We start from the raw sequence: 16622 nt of genomic DNA on the forward strand, positions 1-16622 counted from the left end.
TTACAACACAGGACGTTTCTTCCACAAATCATGACGCAACTTCCAAAACGTCCAAATAAACATTTTGGTTGACCATTTGATCTGGAGGAACAAATTCCAAGTGTACTACAAGGGGCCCATCCTCAAAAGATAATTCCAGTTTTGGGGAGGTGGCCCCCTTTTGTACAGTTATGTACTCATGACTCCATCCAGTGCTAGTGTATGGACATATATAACAGGGGACCCCTGGGTCTGAGGGTTCAAGAACAAATGAATCCTGGAAGAAGTGAGAATGGAGGATACATCCAAAGGCTGAATGGGAGTTAATGGGATGAAAGTACCAGAGTGAGGGGAACTTCCAGGACAAAGTAAAATCTTTGCAGAAGGAGAGAAAAGCTTTCTTCCAGCTCTTCAAGTGGAAAGATATATGATTTAGTTGAAGAATTGGAAGAAGGGGGCAATGGTGGCAGAAATAGCTGAAAAGCTGGGCAAGGGACCAGTTCAAGACCGGCCTTTGGAGTCCCAGTGGGGGGTGCTGCCTTTTCCTTTAGGCAGTCCTAAGCCCTGTAAGGATTTTAGTTCACAGAGTGGCACAATTAGGCTTATGTCTTAAAAGATTCTGTAACTCAGCCATTCTTAAATCTGGCTCATATTAGAATTATCCAAGGGGTTTAAAAAAATACTGTTGCCTGTTTGCCATCCCATTCCAATAGAATCAAAACCTCTTCAGGGCGGGGTGGGGGAGACTATGCCTCTTGTGATTTAAAAAGCTCCCCCCACCCATGATTCTAACATAAAGCCAGGCTTGAGAACCACAGATACAAATGTTGCAGATGTGGCTTGGTAGAAGCACCTGTCCTAGAGTGGTCCCAGCGTGACTCAGTATGATTCAGTATGACTCAAGGTCATTACCCCAAACCTAATATTTTCACGGATTACATCAATAGAGGTATATTTCCTGAATGAGAGCAGGGGTTGTTTCTCCTCCCTCTGTGTAGACCCAGCACACCTGGAAAGTTTATCTACTTCTCAACATGACATTCAAGGAAGAAATTAACCAAACTGAAATACTCCACAAAGAAGGAAAACCACATTAAAGACTCAGAATGGGAGATGGTGGAAAGCGTAGAGGGATGAAATATCACCTATTGGGTATAATATTCATAGGTAGGGGCGATGGGCACACCTAAAACCCAGACTTTTTTGCCACTATACAATGCATCCATGTAACTAAAACCTGTTTCTACCATCTTAAGCTATTGAAATAAAAAGCAAAAATTGACTGAGTCTGCTGGCTCAAGCCTGTAATTCCAGCACTTTGGGAGGCCGAGGTGAGAGAATCGCCTGAGCTGGGTTTGAGACCAGCCCAGGCAACATGTTGAGACCTCATCTCTACAATAAATTGAAAATTAGTCTGGCATGGTAGCGCGCGTCTGTAGTTCTGGCTACTTGGAAGCCTGAGGCAAGAGGATTGCTGGAGCCCAACAGGTCGACTCTGGGGTGGCTGTGAGCATGCCACTGTACTCCAGCCTTGACGATGGAGTGAGACTCCAACTCAAAAAAAAAAAAGCAGAAATTATCAATAAATAAAAAAATAAAAAGCATTCGGAGATAGCAATGTAAAAAAAAAAAAAAAAAAGCAAACCTGGCATCAAAAGGAATCTAAACCATAATGGGGGAAAATGATCCAAATAGTACCAGATATGTGTAAACTATAGTCAAAATTATCTTTTAAAAAGGATGATACAGAAATCTCTGATATTTATTCAACTAATAAAAATGAAAGCCTACTATGCACTAGTCCTAGGCATTGGGAAAATGGCAGAAAATAATGTAGACAAAAATCCTTGCCCTCGTGTAATTTACACTCAAGTGAAGAATGAAGTTTTCTGGTTCACGTGATCCTTAAGATCAGAATTTTTCACCAAGCTTTGTGATTAGCAGTCAGAATTTGTATATGTTCTAGGCAGACACATTTCAGTTGTAACTTTAGGACATTAAAAGCAGACATCTCTGATAAGCAAAGAGGTCAGCATCTATAGAATTCCAGGAAGGTTGGTCATTGTAGAGTAGATTCAATAATTGAATGGTAAGGATAAAAAAGGTTTAATTAGAAGGAGGATGATGAGTGATCTCTAGAGTCCTTTGCAAAACTGAAAACCACATACAAACTATAGCATTAAATATGATCATGGCTTACAAAGTTTGAGCATTTACTAGGTGCCATAGATTTTGCTGAGTACTTTACTATACATTATCTCACATATTATTCATAACACTCATAGAGATGAAGAGAATGAAATAGTGTCAAACTCTAATTTTTCAAAACTTAAAAAACATGACCTACAAATATGAAATGAAAATTTGTTGAATATTGTAATTGTCTCATTAATTAGTGAGGGAAATGCTATGATGGTAAGATTCCAAGAGCGTTTGAAGAGCTCAGTATTTCTAGGTACATTAATAGGAATGTTAGCAGAGATTGCTACATTAGATACAGAACTGGTAATGTCCTAGAGGAAAAAAACCATCATCATATTTGAGGTTATTTTTTTCCACTGGAGAGAAATTATTTGTATCTTTCTCAGATAAAAGTCTCTAGGTTAACATATACCAGGACTAAGTCTGGAAACTTTATTCAATAGCAAAGCATAAGTTCAACAAAGCACATCGCCTTTACATACTTCTTGAAGGGATCAGTTAGACAATTCCCATATATGATGCTGAAAAACTAGGATTATGTTTTGGTCTTGTTTTTCAAGTTTTGGATGATGTTTCTTGACATTGAACTGAGTAGTTTTTCAGGATTTTCTGGCTAGTAATAGTGAAGCTAGGTCTCCAGGTCAGAGCTCTATCTCCGGATACCTCATATTCGAAGGGGATGAGTAGCAAGTCTTTGGGGAGCTACTGGGCAGAGTCATCTGTACCTGTCACCATTGTTCTTCCTATGTCGAAGTCTGAGCTTGGGTTTTTCCAGTGTGTGTGTGTGTTTTTTTTTTAATTGATTACCAAAACATTTGTAAACCACTCAAAATGAACTTATTCGACTTCTCTTCTTTTGTGTCTTTGAAGGAAGCCAGGCACACCAAACATGATTAATAAGCAGTAAGTAGTTCATTAACCACTTGCTATGATTAACTCTACGACCAAGGCTGTGAAACCCCAGGTAGAAATCTAATTCTTTAGAATTTGTCTCAAAGAGATTTCATCCTCAGATTGGGGGATTTTATTTTGCCATTGTTGTCATTGTTCATTTAGGATGTTGCCATTTCCAAATATGGAAACTGCAGTTGTAAAGAGTCTTCTAATTTTAGAATGGTAATTTTGAGCTCTTAAGGTATAAAGAGGAAGTCCGGTTCTCTACGAAAGGTACTTTGTTCAGTCTCATGTAACTGACTGCAGATTTGATCTCACTGTTTTCTTTTCTTGTGAGTTAATCTTGAGGAAAGATTTCAGCCTTGTGTTTTGGGAATAAATGGAGAAAGCAGCAGTGTGGCTGGCTTAATGTTCCAATAAGGCTTTAGGACAATCTCTGAGTTTAAGGTGATAGGCCCCTATTATATAAAGTTAAGGTAGCAGAAAACTTAACTAGCCACTCAAATAGTTTATTCCAGAGCTCAGGCTAGATGTGAGAGGACATTTTTACTTTTAGACTAGAGAAAAGGTCTGGTATTGCTCCATTAAAAAAAAAAAGAAACTGAAATTTATTTATAGGCACTGTCATAAACACTTTACATGGATTATTTCACTGAAGCCTCAACAATTCTGGAGTTAGATTTGATTGTTGTTCCCATTTCATGAGATGAGGAAACAGGTCCAGAGAGATTAAGCAAGCTAACCAGGGTTTATAGCCAATAAATCACGGAGCTAAGATTAGACCTAGGGAAAGTACACAGTAAAGGAGAGCACCATTCCTACTTTCTAGCCTCCACTGTGGCATTGATGGTCTTGGTAATGCTGGCCAAGTCAGCTCATCTGTCTGGGCCTCCACTTCCTGGTGTAGAATGAAAGGTAGAAACAATTTGGAATGGGTGGTCTCTGGGGCTTTTTCCAACTCTAAAGTTCTCTGATTCTGTAATTGCAGTCTGACCTTAGATGTGCACACTCACCCTTACACACACACACACAGACACACACACACACACACACACACACACGCACAGCTTCCAGGCAAAAATCTAATCCTGTTGAAAGTGCCCATTGTAATTTGATGGGAAACCCAAGGCCCCACTGAATCCTATTATTGACAACAGCCCCCCAGGAACCCACAACACTTAAAATCTGGCAAGCCAGTACTTTAGAATAAACTACTAATGGGGTGTGATTCGGGGGAAGTAAAATGTTAATACCAAAAATAACAAAAAAGGAAAAACAAACAGTTGAAAACAAACACCGCTCTCTTGTTAAATGGTCGCTTTTGTATAATGTTACCTTGACAACTTAGCTATGGCTCTTCAGATATGGGGTTTTTCAGTGTAAAAAATGGGGTATCCTCCACCTACGTTTTGAGATTTCCTCTTGTTTTATAGAAGGAGGAAATGTCAAAGATAGATCACAAAATCCCACAGAATGTATACAGGACATCTTGAAGGAGTGTCATCCAGGAATAATCACAGGTGCTCAGAATTAGGATGCATTCTGATTCAAGATACATTCTTTTCTCCTTTCTGTTTCCCATAACCGTAACACACATTGCACCAGCCTGTAACATATTGAAAGAGGTACACATCAGGTTGCGGGGACAACTCTGAAGAACTGAACCTGTCTGGAAATGCTAAAAATATTGTTCTCCCTCCAGCAATTGAAATTTCGAGCAAAGACTTAGGAAACGGCAGGTAGGGAGATCAAATTAGAATTCACGTCTCTCAGCTGTAATAAGCTTGTTATCAGGACCAGCAAGAGCTCAGGGGGCTGACGGGGGTCAGCTGGGGACTCCAGTGTAAGGAGCAAGTTAAAAAGGGGCGGCGTTGAGTGCAAGGACTTGTCTCTCACATCTAGCACCACAGAGCAGAGCCTGCGCGGAGAATGGCTGAAAAATCCGAGTTGGTTCTAGATGCAGTTTCCTCTCTAGTTGTGAGCGGGAGCCCCGAGGACGCCATGAGCACTGTTGCAGGGGAGTGAGCCTGCATTTGACACATGTGTTTCCCATTGATAGCTGGAGACAGCCCAGTAGCTGCGAGGCGGCCTGACAAAGCCTTATTGAAGTACATGCAGAGTACGGTTTCAAAGCAGTCAGAAAAAGAACGGGAATGCTGTTCAGGAAATTCTTCAGGCATGGGCAGGGACTTGGCTGCAGTTCTGCAGTTGGAAAATCTGACGGGGGCAGCTTCTGAGCACGGGCTGGGCCTGTTCGCCCTTAGCGGGCCCAGTGGCCGCCTCCTTCAGAGCGTCTACGCACCCCAGGATCGTGGAGGATTGTCATCTGCCAGTTTGTGAAACAGACAAGAGAGGTAGGTTACCACTGAGTTCTTGCACCCTCTCTCCACTCTCTGAGCTAGCTGCCTGCCTGCTGTTTCTTTGCAGGCGCTCCTAGTTTTTGACGTGTGCATGTGAACACGTTAGAACTGGATCACATAAATATTTGGTGTGGAGTTCTGATCTGGGCTTTCCCAGCTTCCTTCAAAATCTGATTTTCAGCCGGGCAGAGAGATTTTTTTGAAAGTTAGGTTTTAGCCGGCAACACTATTGTGTAAAGGAAAGTATGTGAATTCCTTGTGCTGTCACCCTGTTCTAACCATCTGTAACTTTTCCTTTCTGCATGGAAACAATTCATTGGCAGGGAAGATAATTTTAGATGAAACTATCTGGGTTCTTTGCTTCACGGGAGTTTTGGGAGGAGAGTTTTTTTTGTTTTTTGGGGTTTTTTAAAAGCAGAAAATGGCTCTCATTTTAGGAGGGAATCTGAGTTTGAAGTTTCTACAGTAGCTCACACTTTCAGAGTGCAAAAGCAAATACGTGTGTATGGGTTCCTAGCGTGTTTTATTTTTGTATGGAATTTTTGACTGTCATTATCTGGGATTTGACTGTCAGTGATATATTTGCCTAGAAATATGCTGGATCAACATTTGCAATTCTGTTTTATTCATTTCCAATTTTTCTCACTGGAAGTAATTTGTAGCTTTGCTCTCAAAAAATACTTGTCTTTTCTGAGACTTAGATAGTAAAGACTAGCAGAAAATAGTAGTTTACTCAAAATCATTGTTAGGAGAGACATATGGTGTAAATTTAATTTTACTGATTGTTTGGTTTTATTTTACACCTTACTGAATAGAATCTATTAAAAAAAATTTAATACCTTTCAGCTGAAGAAGATTCTTAGTTTTTCTCTCTTTAGTTTGGATCTTCCTTATCTACTATATTGTAATTGGGTTGTTTTTCCCTCATAGGAAAACTGTACCTTATTCTATGTATAGCATTTAGAAAACGTATAATATGGCATAATTACATTTCAGAGACTAGGTCAGTTCAGATAAAACTGGGCTCAATCTTACCCTGGCTTTATAATTGCCAGCAAGCAATCTATGACATTTTTTTTTCTAAAAGGAACTTCATCAAGAGTCTGGCTGGGGAAATAGATGAATGAATGGATACTTGAATACTTCTTGAATAACTAAAGAGTGGCTAGAACTCTTGGGGTGTATCTCTATGAAAACAGGTGTGTGTGTATGTGAACTTCAGTGCACTCAAAAGTCTCTGAGCAAGTAACTAATAGAAGACAGTAAGGTAATGGTAGAGGGCTGGGGTTGCTCCTTCCTTCCTCTGCGTGAGACCTAGAAGTTCTCTCCTACTGGTCAAAGGTCAAATTCTCAGCCAGAATTTTTTGGTTTCTCCACAATTTTGTAATCAGAGGAGGAGACTGCGATATGAATGGCAGCAGAATTTCTTATTCTAAGAGATGGCTCAGGAATATTTTCTTATAAATCTCATTTTTGTGTTGAGCTGGGGTGGGAGGGCTTGAAACAGCAGGGCTTGGGGCAAAGAAGGGAGGGCAGGTAGAAGTCAGGATGGACTGTGACTTTTCTTTTTTGTTTTTTTCTAAAGTACCTACTGAGTGAGCAAAATGCCCAGACAGATTAGGAACGGAGATGAACCATAGCCAAGCCCACTGCCAGTGAAGGAGACTTCAGTGAGCTCTGGTGTCATATTCCTCTAAATTTAGTGTATGTCAAGCATTGAGCAGAACAGGCGTGAAATGGCAACTCCAGGTTGCAGGATTATGAAGAGCAGTGCCTGAAACTTGGAAGAAATGCTATAGTTTCTCTCCTTTTTAAAAGTAAAGAGGGAAAAGTCAAGTTCTCTTGACATTTGGGGAAAAAAATGTAGAGAGAGGGAGGAGGATACAGGAGATAAAATCCAGGGCAGACATGGAGGCAGTGAGGGTGGAGGGAGGAGACCTTGACTCCAGTGAAACCAGAGACAGCGAAACCACCAGGCACTGATTTGTTGGACTGGCAGTGTGGAGCCCCCCACCACAAGCCCACGGCCTCCATGGAGAGAATTGTTTTACCCTCTTCACCACAGGAGAAAGCATGATCAGCCTGCCCTGCCTTCTGGAAGTAATCAGGAAGCATATTTGGTAAGAATGGCATCACCCGAGGGTTCAGATTTCCTAAGCAAGGAGGGGGCAGGCTCTTAGGCCTTATTTTTAACCTGTATTTGTTCCTTGTGGAGACATTCATGCTGGGAGTGTTGAGTGATGGGACCAGGTGGAGATAGTGAGTGGCCCCAGGGAGCAAAGCTTTCTCAGGGCCCTGCCCATGGTCACTTTATTACTAAGGCAAGCTCTCTTTCTTTTTTGAGTTGAAGTCTCACTCTGTCACTCAGACTGGAGTGCAGTGGCACGCTCTCGGCCATCGCAGCCTTGACCGGCTGAGCTCCAGTGATCCTTCCACCTCGGCCTTCCAAGTAGCTGGAACTACAGGCGCACGCTACTACGCCCAGCTCATTTTTTTGATTTATTGTAGAGATGAGATCTCACCAAGTTGCCCAGGTGGGTCTCAAACAGGCGGGCTCAGGCAATTCACTCACCTCGGCCTCCCAAAGCATGGGATTACAGGCTGAGCCACCGAGCCTGGCCAAGACAAACTCTTGAAAGGGAATACAACGTGTTCTATATGCTTTATTCTGATGAAGACATTTCTTTAATGTTTTTATTTTGTTAGAGACAAGGTAGTGTTCTGTCGTCCAGGCTGGAGTACAGTGGCACAATCATGGCTCACTGCAGCCTCGAACTCCTGAACTCAAGGAATCCTCCTACCTCAGCCTCCCAAGTAACTTGGAGTACAGGCACATACCACCATGCCCAGTTAATTTAAGTTTTTTTTTGTTTTTTATAGAGACAGGGTCTAGCTATATTGCCCAGGCTGGTCTCAAACTTCTGGGCTCAAGTGATCCTCCTGCTTTGGCTTCCCAAAGTGCTGGGATTACAAATGTGAACCACTGCACACAGCCAGTTTTATTTTTTATTAAAAAAAAAATTATCCAAGGGAATGCATGCCACATTGCACACTGTTGGTTGTATGGCCTGAATATCCCAAATAAAAAAAATATGAAATCTGAAATATTCCTAAATTGGAAATGTTTCACATACCAATATAATGCTCAAAGGGAATGCTCATTAGAGCATTTTGGATTTTTAGATTTTCAGATATGGGATGCTCAACAGTAAGTATAATACAAATATTTCAAAATCTAAAATCAGAAGCACTTCTGGTCTCAAACATTTTGGATAGTCTCTGAAGCCACACCTGAGGGTGGGGATACTTGGCGCAGAAGTAAGGTTGAGAGAGAGAGGAAAGGTTAAGGTGGTCAGAAATCTTGGAATCCTGACTCCAGTCATCTCTGGATATCGATTTTCTCGTCTGTAAAATGGCATTGAGTTTCTATTTCTCACAACCTGTGATTTTTATAATTTAAGACTATCTCTGGCTGGGTGCAGTGGCTCAACCCTGTAATCCCAGCGCTTTGGGAGGTTGAGGTGAGGGGATTGATTGAGCCCACGGGTTCGAGACCAGCCTGGGCAACTTGGCGAGACCTTGTCTCACCAATAAATAAAAAATTAGCCAGGGGTGATAGGGTGCACCTGTAGTCCCAGCTACTTGGAAGGCTGAGGCAGAAGGATCATCTGAGCCCAGCAGGTCAATGCTGGGTGGCCGTGAGTGACTTCAACCTGGGCAATGGAGTGAGACTCCAACTAAAAAAAAAAAAAGACTGTCTCTTTGTCTTCCTTTCTGAAGGCTGAGCATCTTGAAGTATTTCACCCATCCCTCCATCTTTCCCTGTACTTTTCTCTTTACTTGTCTCTACACATATTTCAGTTAACCTCCTGATAAAAACATGGCTCTCTGAACTCAGCTCCAGTCAGAAATATGATTGGTCAGGCATCTGACCAGTGTATATTTCATGCTGGGGACACCATACATTTATTAACCACAGGGGAAGAGAGTAATTATAGAGAGAGTGTGATTATAGGTGCAAAGAGCAAGAAAGAAACATGGAGGGTGAGATCATCTTATAGCAGAAGAAAAGTGGTCATTTTGTGAACTGCACTCTGACTCTGAGTCAGATCCAGACTGGGACATTAGCCTTGAGATCTTAGGCAAGTTATATCATCTCCATGAGCCCCGAACTTCTAATTTCTGAAATGGAGTAATAAAAGTATCTCCCTCATAGAGTGGTGTGAGATTGTGCCCATAATGCACTTAGCACAGTCCCTTGCACACAGCAAGCACTTAAATAAATCAGATATGCGTCAACTGGGGGTGCCAAAAAATGTATTCACATTTTAAACAATGTTAAGAGGTGTTTGCTGTACTCAGAAGTGTCTGAATGCTGATGGTAACCACTTTGAGTACCTCTTGTAATTGCAGAAGTCAAAGATGACTTCTGTTCATCTTATTGAATACAGTTTTTTTTTTCTTAAAATTTAAAATGTGTATACATTTTTTTCTGCTATCCTTTGTAGTTAATATTAATTGAGATAGCATCAGACAAACTGACAAAGAACAAAACAGGCAGATCAAGACAGAACAAAGAGTTAAGATGATCAACAAAGGAGAGGATTTTTACCCTGAATTGTCCAGGCTGCTTTTTCTCCATTGCCCAACTTTCTCCAGAGATTGCCTGGTTCCCTCTGCTTCACCTTTGCTGCCATGCAGAAAGGTCTTCATTATCGTCTCACTTTCCTACTGTTGGGTGTGAACCACCTCATATAAAGGAAACGGTGTAAGCTGTAGCCCCTGAACTGCCTCCCAGACAGGTCTGCGGAACTAGGGGAGGCACGTGTCACCATGGTTCACTTAGTGTATAAATCCTGTGAGATTGGTTTGCTCAGAAAGCTTTTCTGGTGGTTATATTAATGGAGCTTGGGGTATGTAGGTAGATACAGAGGGAATTGCTTTATTCTTCTTTTTCACTGATAGAGCAATGGCACCTATTAGAGCAAACACAATTCCCTGATATAAACTATATTGCCAGGGATTAGATACTCCCTCCTTGTTCGGATCACTTTTCCTTGCCAGGGTTGATAGGATCAAACTCTCTTGTGAACACCCTGACTTCCAAATAATATATTGTTAATGCCTGGAAACCCTGCTGTCACTTGCTGGGGTTGAAGTATGCAGCCACTGAAACTACTTTCGTTGAGTTCAGAATAAATATCAGGGTTAGCCTTCTTCTCCAGGAAAGTCATTTTGGTTTTACTAACCTGATTGGACTTGTAGGACGGGGCATGGCAGACTCAATGAAAGAAGATTACTCAAGAGCAGGGAACAGAGCCATGCAGTGGCCCTCTCATTCCTGTTCTTGCCTATGGTTGACTTCTCTCCTCTCTCTTATTCCATGCTCTTTCTAACTCTTTCCCTCTATTTTTTTATTCTGTTCCATCCACCCACTGTGAGTTTCTTTCCTGATTGTTATGAGCTTACCAAAGTCATTACCTGCTTCCCTCAGGGGTCAGGAGTATTGGTAATAGACCAGAGACTGGACAGCATAAAGTTTTGCCATGTAATGACAAACATTAACTCTTAAAGTTGGCCATGACCTTCAAAAGTTTGTGACCTCCTCTTTGTCTTGGACAAAGTTACTACTGATGTTTCCAGGCTGATGATTCATACAGCAAGTCATAAACTGGTAACCCAAAAGCTTGGCCTGACAAAAAATGGTTTTTAAATTTTTAATTGATTTAGTTACAAAACAATTTTTTTCTTTTTTTTGAGTTGGAGTCTTGCACCATTGTCCTGGCTGGAGTGCAGTGGCATGCTCATGGCCACCCCAGCATCAACCTGCTGGGCTCCAGTGATCCTTCTGCCTCAGCCTTTCAAGTAGCCAGAACTACAGGCTCATGCTACCACACCTGGCTAATTTTTGATTTATTGTAGAGATGAGATCTCACCAAGTTGCCTGGGCTGGTCTTGAACCTGCGGGCTCAGGTAATCTGCTTGCCTCAGCCTCCCAAAGTGCTAGGATTACAGGCTGAGCCACCGAGCCCGGTCTAGTTACAAATCATTTAAACATCCTAAGATAGCATATAAAAATCTAGATATCTAAATAATCCAGAGAAGACTGAAGATGGGCATTCTTGGTCTGATTCTCATGGTGCAGTGGTTGGTGGGCTCTGGGCAGCTCCAATTCCTTTGTAAGGGCATATGCCCACTTCATTTCTTGACGTACCTTGACACACCTTCCTGACCAGTAGGTGTTTATATTAGTTAGCTCTGTTTTTCTTAAGAATTTTTCATCTGAACCACAGAAGGTAGACAATGATTTTTGAGTGGCTGTTTTCTTAGTTCTCTCAAAGGAGGCACAGAGTGCCATTCTAGGTGCATAGGAGAAAAGTTAGGGCATAATTAAGTTATGACTTTATTCTCTCAGAGGATAGTGTTGAGATAGGCTAAGTACCTTTTGAAAAATAGTGTGGGGCCAGGCTCAGTGGCTTAGTCTGTAATCCCAGCATTTTGGGAGGCCAAGGTGAGTGGACTCCTGTGCCCATGAGTTTGAGACCAGCCCAGACAACTTGGCGAGACCTCGTCTCTACGATAAATAAAAATTAGCCGGGCATGGTAATGCGTGCCTGTACTTCCAGCTGCTTGGAAGGTTGAGGCAAAAGGATTACCGGAGTCCAGCAGGTCCACGCTGGGGTGCCCGTGAGTGTGCCACTGCTCTCCAGGCTGGGTGACAGAGTAAGACTCCAACTCAAAACAAAGCAAAAAAAGCAGTGTAGGGGAGCATGGTGGCCAAGAACCCATGTCTCAAAGTTAGACTTTCTTGGAATAACCATCTCCTAGGATTGTAGCTAGGATTCAACACTTTAAATGTGATAGAAATCAGAACAGTCACTGTCTCTGGGCATGGGGGTTGATTTAAAAAGGGGCATGAGAGAACTTTCTAAAGTGATGGAAATATTCCATATCTTGCTTGAACATTATTTACAAAGATGAGCAGATCCGTAAAATTCCTTGAGCTATATGGTTAATATCTGTGTATTTCGCTAGAAGTAAATTATTACCTCCATAGACATACATGAAAGCATGCAGAGTGCTTAGCAAAATGCATAATAACCTTTAGCTATTGTTATCATGCTTGTTTCTGGAAATTTCGATTATAAAAATGGATAAAATGACCCAAAATGAGATGATGAGCATTTCCTTTGCAACCATAGATTTTACTGCAAGCATTTGAGAGCCCAGATAACAGCTAAAGCTTCTTGCCAAAGATAATTGTCAAGGGAAAACTACTGGATCAATGCTAATTTTATGGAGCGATTGAATCACTATAGAAGGATAGGCCTAATTTGTTGTAGCTGTTTTTCATGATGCTGTAAAAATTTATGGGTTTCAGAGACATATCAAAGATGGTTTATTACCTGGGAGAAAATGTCTGTGCTTAGAGTAACTTGCATCTTGACTAGTCACCCAATATTTATTCGATAATTTAAAAATTAATATCCATGTTGGGAACTTCTAGCTGAAACAATCACAAAATAGGATTTTAATTAGTAATCACACTGTGATAACCAATTATTTGCATATACCTAAAAGCTTTTAACACAAAAATTGGGAGAGCAGTTTTTTGGCCAAGTACTCTGGGTTCAAATTTTTGTTAAGTCTTTAATAAGTAGAGTGGTTTTGATTTGGGGCAGGTTATTTGATCTCTCTCTCTCTCTGTCTCTCTGTCTCTCCGTCTCTCTTTCTCTCTTGAGTTGGGGCTCTCATTCTGTCACCCAGACTGGAGTACAGTGGTGTGATCACAGCTTGCCACAGCCTTGACTTCCTGGGCTCAGGTAAACCTTCTGCCTCAGCCACCTGAGTAGCTGGGACTACAGTTGTATACCACCCTACCAGCTAATTCTTAGATTTTTTTTTTTGTAGCAATGAGGTCTCACTATGTTGCTCAGGCTGGTCTTGAACTCCTGAACTATAGCAATTTCCTTGGCCTCCCAAAGTGTTGGAATTACAAACATGAGCCACTGCACTTGGCCTAACCTCTCTTTCTTAGTTGGCTCACCTGTAAAATAGAAATAATGATAGTACCTGAGTGTCTGTGAGGATTACATACATGTCGAATAGTGTCTTGCACATAGCACTATTATATATTTATTGTCATTTATGTGTGGTTTGTTAGGAAACTGACTTTTTTGCAATTTGTCTTGAATTTTGTTCAAAATGCATGTGTATAGTGGTTGATGAAAGTGATATGAAATAGACGTTCAAGTAGAAAGGACTGAAACCTGGAACTTATAGGAAACATACTGGTTTTCAGTTTAGCTGACTTTGGCTTTGTTACTACCTTATTCTGTGACTTTGATTAAGTCACTTCACCTCCCTAGGCCTTGTTTTCTCATCTGTTAAATAAGGATTTGGACTTTATATTGTCTGTGTGTCCCTTTAGGCCTTGTGATCTCAAGTATTTGAGTCATGTTCATTATTATTTTATTGTACAGCTTGGTCCCCAAGTCACAGAAGAACTCTAGTAGCTCGACTATGATTGTCATTATCTGGTTGTGGTCAGAACCATCCATGGGGATTTAAAAAGCACAGGCCTTGTACCACGCAGGGTAGCTGGTTTGCTGAGAGGTCTTCTGCTCCTGTGAAGAAAACTGGCCGTAGACGTGGCCATGGTGTTGTACTGGCAGCATTCTCTGCATGTGAAAATGACAACATTAAGTCTGTGACCAGGTATTTCCAATGGTTTTTTTCCTGTCTAAGGGTGTTCAGTTCACATATTCTTTTCCGGTCCTCAACTCCCAACATCAGCGTCCAGGTTCGTTTTATGCAGAGCCAAATCTTCAACAACTCTCTCCATTCCTTCAAGTCTTTGCTAAAACTTTACCTTCTCCGTGAAGTTGACCGTTGCTGTCCCATGTTTTTAAAAAATTGAACCAGGCTGAGCATGGTGGCTTAAACCTGTAATCCCAGCACTTTGGGAGGCTGAGGTGAGGGAATTGCCTGAGCCCATGGGTTCGAGAACAGCCTGGGTAACTTAGTGAGACCTCATCTCTACAATAAATAAAAAAATTAGCCGGGCATGGTAGCGTGTGCCTGTAATTTCAGCTACTTGGAAGGCTGAGGCGGAAGGCTCGCCTGAGCTCAGTGAGTGGATGCTGGGGTAGCTGTGAGCATGCCACTGCACTCCAGCCTGGGCAATGGAGTGAGACTCCAACTCAAAAAATAAAATTAAATTAAAAATTAAAAAATATTTGAACTCCTTCCACTCTGTAGCCCCTGGTACTATGGATCTTTTTCACTTTTTTTTTTTTTCTTTTCCTGCAGGCAGGAGGAGGGCGTCTTTTTCTTAAAGCACTGATCATCTTGTGACATAGTATAATATATTTTGATTTTCATGGTGTTTATCTGTCTCTCCCATCACTACCTCCTACCACTGCCATGAGATCAGGGATCTCTGTTTTTACTCATTGATGTATCCTGGATGCCTAGAACAGTACCATGGGAGGACCTGAAGGAAGACACATATTTGGCAGGTGGTGGCAGTGTTAATGCCCTTTTAACTACATTCCACTCTAAATACACCTCCATGGTAATTCTAGATAGCTTATATTGTATTCAGGGAAAGCTAAGCTTTGCCTAACTCTGTAATGGAGAGAAAATTGGGACCGAATTTGAGTTCAGGCTCTAACTGACTTACAAATTAGGGGTCTTTGAGAAGTTTCCTGCTTTCTTTAGGACCTCGATATCTTCATTTATGAAATAGTTTTAATTAGGTTGATCTCACAGAGTGCTGTCAGGAATGTATGCACTTATATATCTGAAGATGCCTCATGTGAATGTGTGTGTGTGTGTTTCACGAATGTTTCTGTCTGAAAGTACCTCAACGAACAGACACCTTACACACCATCTCTAAGATGGTAAGAATATATGTTCATAAGGATACTGAAGTATTTTGTGGTTCATCAAAGGTAACGTATTTTAAACTTAAGCATAAGGCATATTAAAATTTGTGGAGCACTTTGATCATAATATATATTAAAAACTGTACACACTTTGACCTAGCAATCTAGTTTCTCAAGCCTTGTCTGAGAGGTGTATACGGACATATGTGAAACATATATGTGCCATGCCCATGGCCTTCAAGAACACTTCCATGCTGCAGACTTAAAGACATAAGTCTCAAGGCCCAGTCTTCTTGACCCTGAAATCCACGCTCGTTTCCAAGTGCCTTTGCGACACTACCCCCTTGAAGTCTTGCATGTTTCTCAAAGGTAACAGAATTGCCTGTGCCCCTCCCCCTCCCCATTCTCTTCCTGCCCCTGGAGCCACCTGCTCCCCGACCATTCTTCATACTGACAAATGGCGCCCTCTTTCCTCTGGCTGCTGTCACATGACCTTGGGGTTCGCCTTGACTTCTGTCCTTTCTCACTCCAAGTCTCAGGCAGCAGTTAATCCTGTTAGGTCTACTCTCCCAAGAGATTCCAAATACAGGAGTCCCCACCTTCTCACCCACGTCTCTGCAGGCCTGGGCCCTGTCCCCCTCTCCGATCAATGGCAGTAGTCACAGGACTCTGCTCGCCATACCTCGTCCTCTGCAGCCTATTCCCTAGAGAACAATTAAAGCAGAAATTGGATCGTCTCATTCCCACACCTCGGTTTGTCAGTTGTAGCTGTCACAGTCAGTGTGATACCTGAGGTGTTTTGCTTAGTTTTGTTTTGTTTTGAGTTGGAGCCTCACTTTGTCACTCAGGCTGGAGTGCAGTGGCACACTCACAGCTACCTTAGTGTTGACCTGCTGGATGCCGATGATCCTCCCATCTCAGGCTTCCAAGTAGCTGAAACCACAGGCATGTGCTACCACGCCTGGCTAATTTTTGATTTATTGTAGAGACGAGGTCTTGCCACGTTGCCTGGGCTGGTCTTGAACCCGTGGGCTCAGGCAATTCACTCACCTCAGCCTCCCAAAGTGCTGGGATTACAGACTGAGCCACCAAGCCCGGCCATGAGGTTTTTACCATAAGATCCTATGTGCTCCCCCTTCTGCTTGAGCCCAAGCTCATTTTCAGACATTGTCTCCCAGTTCTCTCTGATCTAGCCTTGGTATGTGTCCCCCATGCCAGGTCCCGACCCCAGCCTCAGGGCCTTTGTACTTGATGGTGTTTTCTCTGACTGTAGTGCTTCCCCCAATGTTCTCAAGCA

General features: G+C 42.0%; 1 protein-coding gene across 1 annotated transcript in view; it reads left to right on the plus strand.

The window, feature by feature from the left end:
- Nucleotides 1-5388: 5388 nt before the first annotated feature.
- The window catches only part of SGCD (sarcoglycan delta), a 347112-nt gene continuing 335878 nt past the window's right edge, over nucleotides 5389-16622 (plus strand). Inside the window, exon 1 of the mRNA XM_021707942.1 lies at nucleotides 5389-5429. The gene's annotated coding sequence lies outside the window, so the exon portion shown is untranslated. The remainder of the gene's footprint in view (nucleotides 5430-16622) is intronic.

The sequence above is a fragment of the Carlito syrichta genome, unplaced genomic scaffold (assembly GCF_000164805.1).
Source record: "Carlito syrichta isolate Samal-C Ts95f unplaced genomic scaffold, Tarsius_syrichta-2.0.1 Scaffold127452, whole genome shotgun sequence".
NCBI classification, from domain to species: Eukaryota; Metazoa; Chordata; class Mammalia; order Primates; family Tarsiidae; genus Carlito; species Carlito syrichta.